The sequence below is a fragment of the Falco naumanni genome, chromosome 13 (assembly GCF_017639655.2).
Source record: "Falco naumanni isolate bFalNau1 chromosome 13, bFalNau1.pat, whole genome shotgun sequence".
NCBI lineage: Eukaryota > Metazoa > Chordata > Aves > Falconiformes > Falconidae > Falco > Falco naumanni.
This window is the reverse complement of record NC_054066.1, coordinates 28,353,454-28,366,310: the sequence shown is the minus strand read 5'-3', so window position 1 is coordinate 28,366,310 and position 12,857 is coordinate 28,353,454. Positions and strand designations below refer to the sequence as shown.

The 12,857-nt window shown below is 40.4% G+C and overlaps 1 protein-coding gene across 2 annotated transcripts in view; it reads right to left on the bottom strand.

Annotated features, from left to right (window-relative positions):
- Positions 1-10,556, bottom strand: part of VEPH1 (ventricular zone expressed PH domain containing 1) — a 98,225-nt gene extending 87,669 nt beyond the window's left edge. The window contains exons 1-2 of one of the 2 annotated variants that reach the window (XM_040613523.1): positions 10,444-10,556; positions 9,208-9,258 (exon numbers count right to left, since the gene is read on the bottom strand). The gene's annotated coding sequence lies outside the window, so the exon portion shown is untranslated. Of the gene's footprint in view, positions 1-1,677; positions 1,980-9,207; positions 9,259-10,443 lie in introns of those variants that run through there. The other variant, XM_040613522.1, reaches the window with a different exon arrangement.
- Positions 10,557-12,857: the final 2,301 nt, after the last annotated feature.

Genomic DNA, 12,857 nt, shown 5'->3' with positions numbered 1-12,857 from the left:
TTTTCTGTCATGACAGGTTTCCACACTTCATGTCATCTAGAAATCCCATAGATGCTGAGCTGGACCAGATGATGAAACAATAAATTATGGAGTCTACTAATTAGACTAGGGTTAAAAACGTTTTTTTGCTAGTGAAACACCTTGCTGCAGTCCTGGGAGCTGTGAACTGACTTGCTCTCAACATCCAGTTCTTATACACAAGGAAGCAGTAATCTTATTGGAGGCAACTGCAAAACAATCGGAGGAATTATACAGGCTCTTTTTAAGATCCATCACTTCTACCAGAACTGCAAGGCTATACTACTATCTGCAGTTTGAATTAAGTACATGTCTAGGAAGAACACTGAAAACCAGCATGTAAATATTCTCCCCTGCAACGAATTGGCTTATTCAGTAGGTTTTATAGGTCAGATGCTGCTTTAAATGAACGAGATTTCACAGATCTCCAGGGCAATTTTGGCTGCACCAGTCCATGCAGAACCTAAGTGATGCGAAGTGGTAAGAATGTACTTATGAACTTGAAAAGTGCTACTTTTGCAAAGAGTTTATAACTTGACCATATTTTTTTTTCAATGTAGATATACCTACTTGATAACCTATGTGCTGCCAAGAGATTTTTCTACAATTTTCAGTGTATGACAAATCAAAGGTTTATATCTGACTGTTGTTTCAGAACACACGAATGCTGTAACACTTCACAAGACTCAGTATTTTCTAACATCAATGAGATAGCTTTGTAAGAATTACATTTCTAAATATCTTCATGATATTAAAATATTATGCTAAAACAAACACCACACTGCTAATACGGAATAAACTGCTTCATATAACAAATACCAATGCACTCATTGTCATGGTTATGCTGTCAAAAGCTGGTCATTTTCAAGTGTTGCTCAACAAGCTTTCATATCTCTGACAAATTGTCAAGACTGTAGTGATGTTACAGAAAAAGAACTTGTTATAAAATTTTACAAAATATATAAATGTGTATTTCTGCCTAAAGACAGTGAAAGACTGAACAGAACAGAGCATGAGGGACTACAGGATAGGGTCTCTAAGAATGCCACTTGAAGTAAAAATTGGGCTAGAAGCAATAAATGAATGCAAAAGTCACTGTCCCTCAAAGTCTCCTGAAACAGCAGTTACCAAACAATCACTGAACGTCCTAAGGTTCCTCCCAAGTACCTGGCAATTCTCTCTAGTTTCTCTTCAGCACATTTTAATAGGGCCAACAGTTCCCTAGCCTGCCTGCATTTTCAAAGTTCCCCTAACGTAAGGCAATAACGCTACAGCACAGGGCACAAAGTGCCTCCTGAGCACAGCGAGGAAAGTGAAATGCATTTGATGCCCCAGGATGAATCAAGAACACTGCAGGATTAATGTACATGCTGTCACACACCACATACACAAGCACTGCTTTTTCTTTCGGTGGTACTTCAAGCTACCTTAGAATGTTTTTCACAAACATAACTGTAATACATTTATACATATAATAACCACACTGCATTCACAGAAAAACCAGTAACAGTCGCACTATTAATGACTACATTTCCTACACTCTCAAAAACCTCTTCCATTATTTAATATTTGGATCTGCTACTCAACTTCTTTCCATGCAGTAATTTATTCATTATTGAAAGTGTTAAATGAATGCATATTTAAGTTAGTTATTCATACCTCTCAGAAGAAAAATCTCTGAAAAACATTAATAATTGAAGGCAAATTGTCGCTCTTTAGAGAAATTCTGATAAAAATCCATTACAGTTGTCAGTCCCCCTTCCATCCCCCGTCTCTGGTATGCGAGGCTGCTGGCTCGGTGCACAGCCTTGTCAAACCAACCGTACAGTCTATTCAGTTACCCTGGAGTTGTCATGTGGAATCAAGCAAACAAATATCTTCTCTCCATTTTCCCCAACTCCAGCACTCAAAAACAGATCAGAACTAATTCTTCACAAAGCTTAACTTCAGCAGCAGCTTGAGTGAAAATGCTCGGAGCTTGATATGGAATTTGAATTAGTTAAGAGGATTTATCAACAGCCAGTGGTTACATTCAGTTAATTAATAACTTGCTTAAGAGTAACGAGGAAATTGCAGAAGTTAATATTACTTATGGGGCCTCTTCTCAGAAGCTGGTGAGAAGGCCGGACCCTTTCAGTGTCTTTGCAGGAAGATTAGCCAAAAGAAAAATCAAGGACACTGGAGGAAATGCATCCTTTCAGTTGACACCCACTGCACCTCACCAAATTGTAGAGCTCCAGCCAGCCCTTAGAAAGCATAACTGCCCAGGTGGAACCAGTGCCCAAGGCCTACCTGAACACCTCCAAAGCTTGGCAGCTCTAGCAGAGAAATGATTTCTAAATCATTCTGGCAGCTTTCTCCATGCAAGCTGAACATGCTTTCCTTCCACATTAAGCACATCTGTATACTTTTCCCCTTAACTTTCCTTTCCAACAAATCAACCACAACTAAATCCTACCCTATGCAGCGACCTGAAGGATCCTAATGGAACTGATACTGGCTATGACCTCCTCTCCTAGGAGAGCACAGGAGCAAACCCACACTGGGAGTGTCCCAGCAGACATTTTTTTATTAACAGCCAAAGTAATATCAAATGAACCAACACACAGAACAGCAAAGTGTAAGGCCAAGCACTCCTAACCAGCTGCTGCAAGAAAAAAACAGACTGTTTGCTGAAAGATAATGAATAGGCATGTTTGCACCGTTCTTGTTAGGGCTTTTGTCCTTTTGCAACACAGAAAGAGTTTATAAACGACACAGTTTTAAAAAAACCTGCTCCATAGAATACACATTCAGTCATATGAGTCCTCAATTTTGTTGGCAAATCCTCCAAATAGCTTTTTTTTTGCTCCTGTTCATTCCACCATGGCCTTTACAAACACACACAAAATTAATGGTGGGTGAACATGCTTTTACTGATGTTAAAAAACAACTATGACTTTCTTAAATAAAATGCAACTGTGCGTTCTCTACATCTTCCTTACAACTTAGTGAATATATGAAGAACACAGCTTGCTTCTTTCCTACCTCTACAAGGCTGTAAAAAAACTTGCAAGCTGCCAGCAGAACATAAATACTCTTACTCTAAAACTCATTTTCTAAACAAGAAGTTTAAAAAAAAATATTCTTCAAAAGGCAGCATGGTCTAACCAGGAGAGCATAAATGAGGGTCTTGGATTTTACTTCTGCATCTGTTAACTACTTAAGTCATTGTACAGCAGGAATTAAGAGGTCTACTCCTTCACCCATTGCACGCCTACTTTTGACTTCTAATAGCAACCAAAGTTACATTTCCCTGCAGTGTCTGAAAATCTTCAAATTTTTCATGTGGAAGAAAAAATAGAACCACAAGCTGGTTTTGTACTTACTCAAACATAACTACAGTTGTAGCTAATGACAATCCTCAGAAGATTTAAATGAAAAAGCTTTTCTGATAACTGCGCTGAAAGGGCAAGAACAGCGTTGACCATCTTCTCAGACAACCTGTTCTCTTAATGTCACGAAATGGACATTAGAAAGGGGTTACTCTTACTCTGAGGTGAATGCCCTCTGCTCCCAGAATCATCTGTATAGTCAGTAAGAAAAGCAAGACAGACAGCAGGCTGGGCAATATAAGGCAGCATAGTAAGGATCAGTGAGAGAGACCCAAACAAGCTTTGAAAAGACGACTGATGGCATTACCATAGAGCAAGACATTGATGTGGCCCATTCCAAGCTAGGCACTTCGATCCCTTCCGATCTGTATACTCCCTGCAGAGGTTTGACATGCTAGCATCACCCTTTACAACCCTGACATAGTCATACCTTAATTCTTTTGCTTCTGCTTTTTCATTGACAGATTCATTGCTATAAACCATTAATGTCACTAAGACAATGAAATCTTAGCTAATGCAAGGTGGCATGTGAAAGAATATGGCAGGAAGACTGACTCAAGCCACCCAGCGCAGTTGTCTTAAAGTTCTCTGACTTTCCTCTTGCTGTTTATAAAAACTGTCATCAACTACACAGAGAACCAAGAAATTACCACTGGACTGCTTAGAAAGAGAAACACAATCAGAGACAACAAAGCACTTGAACAACTCTAAAGCATATAATGCATGTGGTAAACAGTATGCTGCAATAAGGCAAAACATGATACTGTGCTAATAAGGCAAAAAGATTTTCACATACATTTCACTATCTGAAAAAGGAGAATTTACTTTATGAAAATAGGTTTTGTCACCCTAGAAAAAAACTTGGTTTTAACTTTCATTATAATAGCTACAATGAATTCATGTCCTTTTTAAAAAAAGTACTGAGAATATTTATTTTGTTAGCCTTTTTAAAATAAACATCTTGTTAGGAAAGAGACATGCTATTGTTGTCTCTCTAACTAATTGGTGAAGAGAAACAGAATATTCCATATTCATTGCATTTAGCCTAAATGAGTCATGTTATCGTCTACCCAGACACAGCATTTTAATTTTAATAACAACAATGCTGACAGCTACAATACTGTTCTTGCAGAAGTTTGCTTGTAAATAATTAACAATTGTTGTATAATGACAGTGGGTTTTTTGATAGCTCTATTAATTTCATAGTCAGGCTGGAGTCTCTTTAATTTGGGGTATTCATAAAGATCCAACCCCCTCCCAACTTACTAACATAAAAGGCTAATGGAAAAAACAGGTTTAAAAAACAGGTTTACATCCCTGCAGTCTTTCCCGATGCCAAAAATCTGTTCTATGCCAAGAGTCAGCCATGGAAAACCAAGGAGGATAGTATAAAAATCACAGATCGTACCTCCAAATGGTTTACATGTTTTACTGGTAATGATCCGATTTTGAAGTTCAAGCCTGCGTTGCAATAAATAACAAGCTCACATAGCAAAATGCTGTTCTGTGTTGTAGGACCTGGTGGCACTGTCAGAGGTTAGACTCAGCACAGGATGGGGAACCACCTATTATTGTCCTTTAAGTATGTGCACTCATGCCTCTCAAAATCCTGCCAAGCAAGACACTGACGAATGCTTCCCTAACCCACTCATATTTTAAAAACCTGGCAACATTCCTCTGGTTCTGATGGAATCAACAAGTATACAAATACCTTGAAGACCATGAAAATGCTTCCCGTGTAAGCAAGATTTTTATCTGTCACATGCCATATAGCTCACTAATTCACAGCTACATCTTTTACATACATATTAGGAATTTCATCCAAGAATTTTAGTCCTGGAAGCAATGTTTCCTCTAGCATAATAGCAGATATCCAATTTGATTTTTTTTCCCCTTCAGATAATGCATCCTGTTTTTTTCTTTTTTCCGTGAGGAGGAAATGTTTCACCCCAGAAATAACAGAGCCTCTCAAAAGTCCAGTGAAGTTAATGGAGAGATTCTTATTGTCATTACAAGGTTCTATAGCCTTTTGTTCTCCCAGCAGGTATTTCCTGAAGTTACCTTGTACCCATTCGCTGTCTCAGACAAAGAAGTGAATAATGACACAGACATTTATGAAGCAGTCTTTGGTTTCTATATGGACTAATCTGGGCCATGCATTTGACTGGCAGCAGCCCAATACTTGGTGTACTTGCATAGTTTCATACACTAAGTGGATTATTCAGGATTGTAAGCTGTCTTGCCAAGCAAAAAATGTTAGATGTCAACCTAACATTTCTATCAAATTCCATATTAATTATTAAAGCTATTTTCTTACTGTTCTAAGTGTGGGTTTTTTTTCCCCCCATGCTAAGTATTGCTTATACTCCAATTACTGGCAAACTGTAGCAATCTCGTTTGACACTTTTAGAATAGCTGTTTATTTCTAAAGGCCAAATCCTGTGTACCAAAGTCAAAGCTCCTGCTGAAATTAAAAGAGGTTTTCCCCAAACGAAGTCTAAAAACTACAAGATTTGACCCATTGTCTCAGAGGAGCTAGACCCTGCCTCAGCACCGTAGCTGTTAGTCAGGTTTGTAGGTGGTTATTGCCTGGCAGCCCTATCTTGTAACAATACACAGAGCTCATTATCAGCTGCACTGCTCCAAAAGGCTCATCTGCATCACAAAAGACAACATCTGCTGTGCATCTAGGTGCCATCTCGTTGATAAAGTATATCTGAAAAAGTTTGCATACTCCTTTCTTTATAGCCACTGCTGTTTTGGAGACAGTTCCGAAATACTCATAGGCAACAAACAAATGTCACTGTAGGTCCATCTGACAGTGCTTCAGATGCTTCCCAGCCTCCCTTGCTGCAATGGCCAGACTGCAAACACGCCCAATCTCTTTTTTACATATACACATACATGCATACATGCACTCTCACATTCATATTTTGCATATCAGATAACATTTTCATTAACCACCTGCATAATTTTCCAATTGAACTGCATATTTTATTACTTCAGGCATCTATTTCCATTCACTTTGTTTTCCACATACCAGGCTTTCTAATTGAGCTGCATAGTTTATGAACTGTGCTAATTGAGCTGCATAACTCCACTGCTCAGTTTTTATATACTGTACCAAGCAGAATATCGAGTGCTGGATTTGTGCCACTGGAATTACAAGCTCTGCAAGTTAAGGAGTACTTTAACAGTTCTGCTGTATTTTTCACTTCTTAAGATTTCTGTGTTTTTTCTACTTTGTAATTCCCAAATGGGTTGAAACCTGCATTTGGCTTAAGCAAAAGTTTTTTTAAGGATGGCCAGGACAAATTAATTAAACTGTTGATGACAGCCCAAGTAATCCTTGTATTCTGTCCCTGAGAGCAGAAGTCAAGAAACTTACCCTAGGAGAGCAAAGGCAGTTACTCCCACACACAAGAAAAACTGCCTGACTACAAATGACTGTTCCAAGAGGTGCTCACACTCCCAGTTTCTGGTTAAGAGCCAGAAGCCTTTAAAAGGGTCCTAGAAGCAGGAAGGAAAGGCAGTATTGATAAGTAACGATGAGGACATGCTGTTCTCAGCTGCCACAAGTTAAGAGCTCAGCAATCAGGGCATGCCTGCTGCAGAGAGAGACAGCATCTGGAGCCAAGACTCGTTCTGCACAGCATCCAGCTGTTTCTCATCCTAATTAAGTCTATAGGCTAACAGTGATGATTAATATTAAACACCTACTCTCTGAAGCTACTAATGAAACCAGATAATCCGTACCATAGAGCCACATTTAAAATTAATACAGGCATTAATGCTAACTTACAAGAAAGAGAAGCAGTACATGTGATACAATGCGCTCATGCCTTTCTTATGCACAGGTTCTCCTCTTGGCTATGGATAGATGCCACAGTAACAGACAGTATATAAAAAAACCACCACTAAAACATCTGTTCAGATGCTTAATAAGCTTACCATCATTAACACTATACTTCACAGATGAGCGCAATGCTTTGAAAGACAAACAAGAGGAATAGTACTTCCACCAGAAACTCTAATTTCAGTAACAGCATCAGAGCTAAGTAGTGGCAGTTATTTGGAGGCTTAAGGAAACCAGTCAGCAGGGGAAAAAAAAACAAAAACCAAAAAAAAACCAAAAAAAAACCCCACAACACAAAAACCAGAAGAGGTAGCACCTCAGGGGACAAGTTATTTGAGTGAATTAATATCAGCACTAATATGGCTATGTAAATGCCTTTCCAGGACAAAGTTTTGCTTGCTAGATTTGTAGAAGAGGGTCTCTATATAAATAAGTGAGCAGGAAACCATACAAATGCAGGATTGGAAAATCATCAAGAGATTACCTAACCTACCTCCTTATGTTGAGGCAAGAGCTATCAGGTCTAGGCACACCTGATGTTTGTTCTGATCTTGCTTCCCTAAGCAAAGCTTTTCAACACTTCATAATTAGGAACATACCCAGTAGCCAAAGACTTCTTCATACCCCATTAGAAACAGAGGACAACAAATCACTGTTTTGTTACAGTGTTTGACTTCATGATTCTTTGCTCTTGCAAACACCTCCTTTCAGAGCAAACATCTCTTTCAGCTTCCCACTCTTCTCACATTTTCTTGTCCTCTTCCCACCCCTCCACCCCCCACACACTCCCTTGAATCTCCACTGGATTCTCCTTTCTGGAATTTCTCAGCCTACTCCTACTGGGTACTTGTGCCATCAGGGAGCAGCAGGTCGCTGCTATGCCCACAGGCCTGGACCGGGCACCAGCAGGGTACGATGATGCTCTCTAACCAATCTGTCTCCCTGCCCAGGGAGATGGTGCACAGCTGAAGCCTCCCTGCCCCAGCTCCTGGCCACAGAAGAAGCTTTGATTCTTGTGGCATGGTCAATACAACCAGTTTAGTTTATTATGCTGCACCAGCTGTAGCGATCAAGCACAAGGCTGCCAACAGGTACCCCCCAGCCCACACAGTATATCAGCCCCCTGTCCTGTTTTGGCTATCCTCTTCACCTCCCCTTCTCTGCCTTGTGTATGCCTCTTCGTCACAAAACTAAAATTCCCATTACCATTATCCAAGTAAATTCAGTTTTATATAGTATTACAGACACAGTTGCCTAGATATAGCTGGCTTTGCAAAAGTCCCCTCCCCAGAAGGCTGCTGGTACTTCCCCCAAATTATCTGTGAGATTTGATCATTTCCCTAATGGCCCCTCTTATCCAGCTGTGCAATCCAGCTTTCCCCTATACCTGTAACTTTTGTTAGCTTCTCACACCATAATCTGTCACATCTGGCAATTTCACACATCGTGCCCCGTGCTTTTCTATGTCCTGTTCATGTGGCCTAACCTCAGGCCAGGGCCTGAGCAAAATTTGCCTCACAACATTTTCATTTCCTCAGTTTCTTTGTGGTTTGGAGGGGTTTTGTGGGGTGTTTTCTGGTTTGGGGCTTTTTTTTGTTGTTAGTTGGGGTTTGTTTGTGGGGTTAGGGTTGGGTTTTTGGTGGTACCACTATAACCTGTTGTCTTTTCCTTAAGCATTCCCCCTAGCCTCAGAACCTCCTGCTCCACAGATGTGGCACACAGCTAAGCAGTGGCTCCAGTGTGAAACCAGTTCCCTGAATTTTCAAAACATATTGCAGAGAAACCATTTTTCCTCTCATAAACTAAACATGCAAACCAATAGTCTCCAACATAAGACAACATCTGATCCTTTGTGTCCAAAATATTGTTCTCAGGTTTTTCCCCCAGCAAGTCTGAATTTACCAAACAGTGAAATGTACACATTGCATTAAATCAAGTAATAGAAAATTCAGTGCTCACCTTTCAAATCCAACTCAGTAGTAAACTGATTCAATTTTGCTGTCAATTACACTAGGGAGAAAATAGAAAAAAAAATAATCAGATTAACACATTCTGAGATGAATGGTATTTCATATAAGTTTAATCTTACTTTTGAAAGGTACAAACTCATCACATACATCTACATGGAGAACCCTGCAGAACACCTGGAAGGCTCAACACCAAAACAGTTACATCACCATCTAACTGTATTAGGGTTTCCCTTTTTCTTTCCTTCTCAGCAGGACTCATGGGACAAGAAAAGAATTTAGGCTGGGATCTGAAATTCCCATACCCAGTCTAATTGACTTTAACCATAAAGGTAATTTTCTCCTAACTGTCAAGTCAGATTGCCCCTTTAGCCTCCCTCAAGACTATAAATAGCTGTTCCTCTCTCTTCTCAGAAAGAGAAGAATTAAAGAAAGAAAAGACATGGAAAAAGATTGAAATCCAAACAAACAAGAGGTAGATGCCATGAACTTAGGAGATGTTGTTAGGAGGCATCAGATCTTAAGTCAACAGATTCTTGAACTTAACTTCAACCATAGGCGTAACAGTCTCATTCTTTTTAATTATTCATTGCCCATTTCACAGAGTCAGAGAATGCCAGCATGGCTGAGATGGGAAGGCACCTCCAGTAGTTATCTAGACTAACCTCCTGCTCAAAGCAGGGTGAGCCAGAGTAGGTTGGTCAGGGCCGTCTCCAGTTGGACTTTGAACATCTCCAAGGACAGAGAGTGCACAGCCTCTCTGGCCAATCTGTTCCGGTGTTTGACCTGCCCCACAGTAAAGAAGTTTTTCCTTACATTTAACTAGAATTGCCTGTATCTCTGCTCATACCGACTGCCTTCTGCCCTGTCACTGGATATTGCCAAGAGGAGTCTTGCTTCACTCTTCCCCGTCAGGTGTTTATATATATCAGTAAGACCTCCCTAGGCCTCCTCTTCATCAGGGCAAGCAGTCTCAGCTCTCTCAGCCTCTCTCTCTGTACCACCCCCTAATCATCTTCATGCCTCTTCACTGAACTCACTCCAGTATATCCCTGTATTTCTCGTACTGAGGAGCCCAGCACTGGACCCAGCACTCCAGACACGTCTCACCAGTACTGAGCAGAGAGGAAGGATCACCTCCCTTGAACAGCAGGCAATGCTCTGCCTAAGGCAGCCCAGTGCTCTGTTGTCTGCCTCCGCTGCAAGAGCACATTGCTGGCTCACTCACCACCAAAAGTCTTCTGTATCTGTAAACTTCTGTAGACACTGATTCAGCTTTCCACACATTGTTTTCCAATGTTTTCATCCACCATTTTTGAGAATCAGGCTTTAGAACAATATAAGCAGGCACTACAGAGAAAAGTCATGGCTGTCACAGCTGGACTCAACGATGTGACAACAAATAAGACAAGTGTGATACTGGTATTGGAATACACAGTGACAAAAGGAAAAAGATTAGCATTCTAGAGTTAAAACTGATCAAACAGAATGGTCAGCTTTACCTAGAAGTTTTCTGATGCTTAAATAAATCATCTCCAATTCCACATTCTCATTAATTCTTGCAAATAAACTCTTTCCTACTGGTTACCATAAAGATACTCTGACAATAGAGAGGATTTTAAAAGAACATCATTTTCTTGTCTAAATTATATCCAATATCAGTTCCATTTATTGCATCTCATTAACAGAAAAAAACTCCACCAATGTGTAAAGCCTTCCTGAATGCCCTCAAACCTCTGATGAATTTCACTAGCATTATTTCACCTTAAAAATTATAAAATCTACTTAAAATCTGCAGTCTAAGAGTACCTTCACCCACCCTACATTATGCTCCCAGGAAAGGGTTAATGTCATGCATAGATACAGACTAAGGACTTTCTTATTTTAATAGCAAGGCAACAAAGAAATTCACTTAATGACAAGTTCTTGGACTAATGTATTATTCATTTTGTTATGTGACAGTAGAACAAAATTGTATCCATAAATATATAATGTTGTACACCACTTTTTAATGTAGTTTACATTTATGAAATAATTGGCTGTCTTTCACCACATTATCCTCTCTTTATTCACTTTTTTTTTTAAGGGGATGTCATAAAATGCAGTTCGTGACATAGAAGATGCGTTCATTTCAGGAACAGAGACAGAAGCTAGCTTGGATAAACATGTGAATGCCAACCTCTGTTTCTGATGAAGTTTTCTAGTTTGCTGGAAAGATCTTGGAGGCATCTTTACAGTGTTTTTCTCACATATAAATTGCTACATTACTCCTTTTTCCTTGTGATTAACTTTATTTTTAAATGCATGAATTCATTCAAAGTCAACATATTGTAATTAATCAGCATACTTACCTTCATTTACTTCGTGGTACGTGGAGTTTTGACTCAAATAGTAAAATATTCAAGCCTCCCTACTTGGTGTCCTTGAGCAAGGCAAGCCGTGAGCAGTGAGACATCTCAGCACAGGAGCACAGGCAATACCCTCGCTGGCAGCATCTGACTGTACCCAGCAGAGCTGGGTGCATGCACCATGGGCCACTAATGGTCCCAGGAGCATCAAGCAGTGAACCAAGTCCCAGACACACCCAGGGAGTCCAGCCAGAAGCAAAGGAAACAAGGGCAGAGACAGGACTGGTGACAAGGGTAAAGCACATGTCTGAAATCCATCCAAGAAATGGAGCAAGATGCAAGCTGTAACATGCTTGTATGAAGGGTCCATCCAGGAGCCAAGCTGCTAACAGCATCGGTCTGAGGTCTGTCCAGGACTGAGGGACTCGGCTTCAGCTGACCTGGGACCCCAGGGCAGGTGTGGGTGGTGGCCCCAGGTGAGGCTGCTCAGCACCATCAAGGCCAATCAGTGCCCTCAGAGCACAGACACTTTCAAGGTTCCATTATTCATGTCTCAAATTTTGTTCACCTTCATAGTTATGAGGAACATTTCTAGATTATTTTATCCATTCCAGTCACCTGTATGGTGTCTCCAGTTACTGCCCTTGCATGCTTCATGTTCACACCCAGTTCTGGGTTAGGTACCACATGGGTTCCTTACACTGAGAAGGCTTTTCTTTAGGCAATGGGGAGGTGTAGGAAATAAGTCCTCTGCTGCCAGTGCAGCCCCAGCTCCTTCCAGCCTGCTCTGCATCAGCCATGAGACCCAATTCTGCCTACACAGGTGAGAAGACTCCAGCTAGCAGGCTCTGCAACAACAGGCACCACCTGAGCACCTCAGCCAAAATGTTATAAGGCATGTAGTAAAACCTATTCCTTCCACAAGTCTGTAAGCTACTAACATTTTTACAAATCTGCATGCTTTTGCCCTTCAGCAACAGATGGGTCTCATGGATGTGAACAGGCAATTTCAGTGCCAGACAAATGCTGCCCAACTGCCAAACCCAACACTGAATCTTTACTTGAGCAGCAATTAAACTAAAACAATGCAGATACCCGGAGCCTTCCTTTAATCATTCTCCCAACCCTGTGTTAATTAGCTAGGCTGCAGTAACTACAGAAATGATGAGCCTATATGAGAATGAAAAGTAGAATTATATTAAAAATTCAGTAAATTATACAACACTCCTTCCTATCAAAATATTTTAAAATATTCATGTCCAAAAGTACATATTCTACAAAGATCCCAGGATTG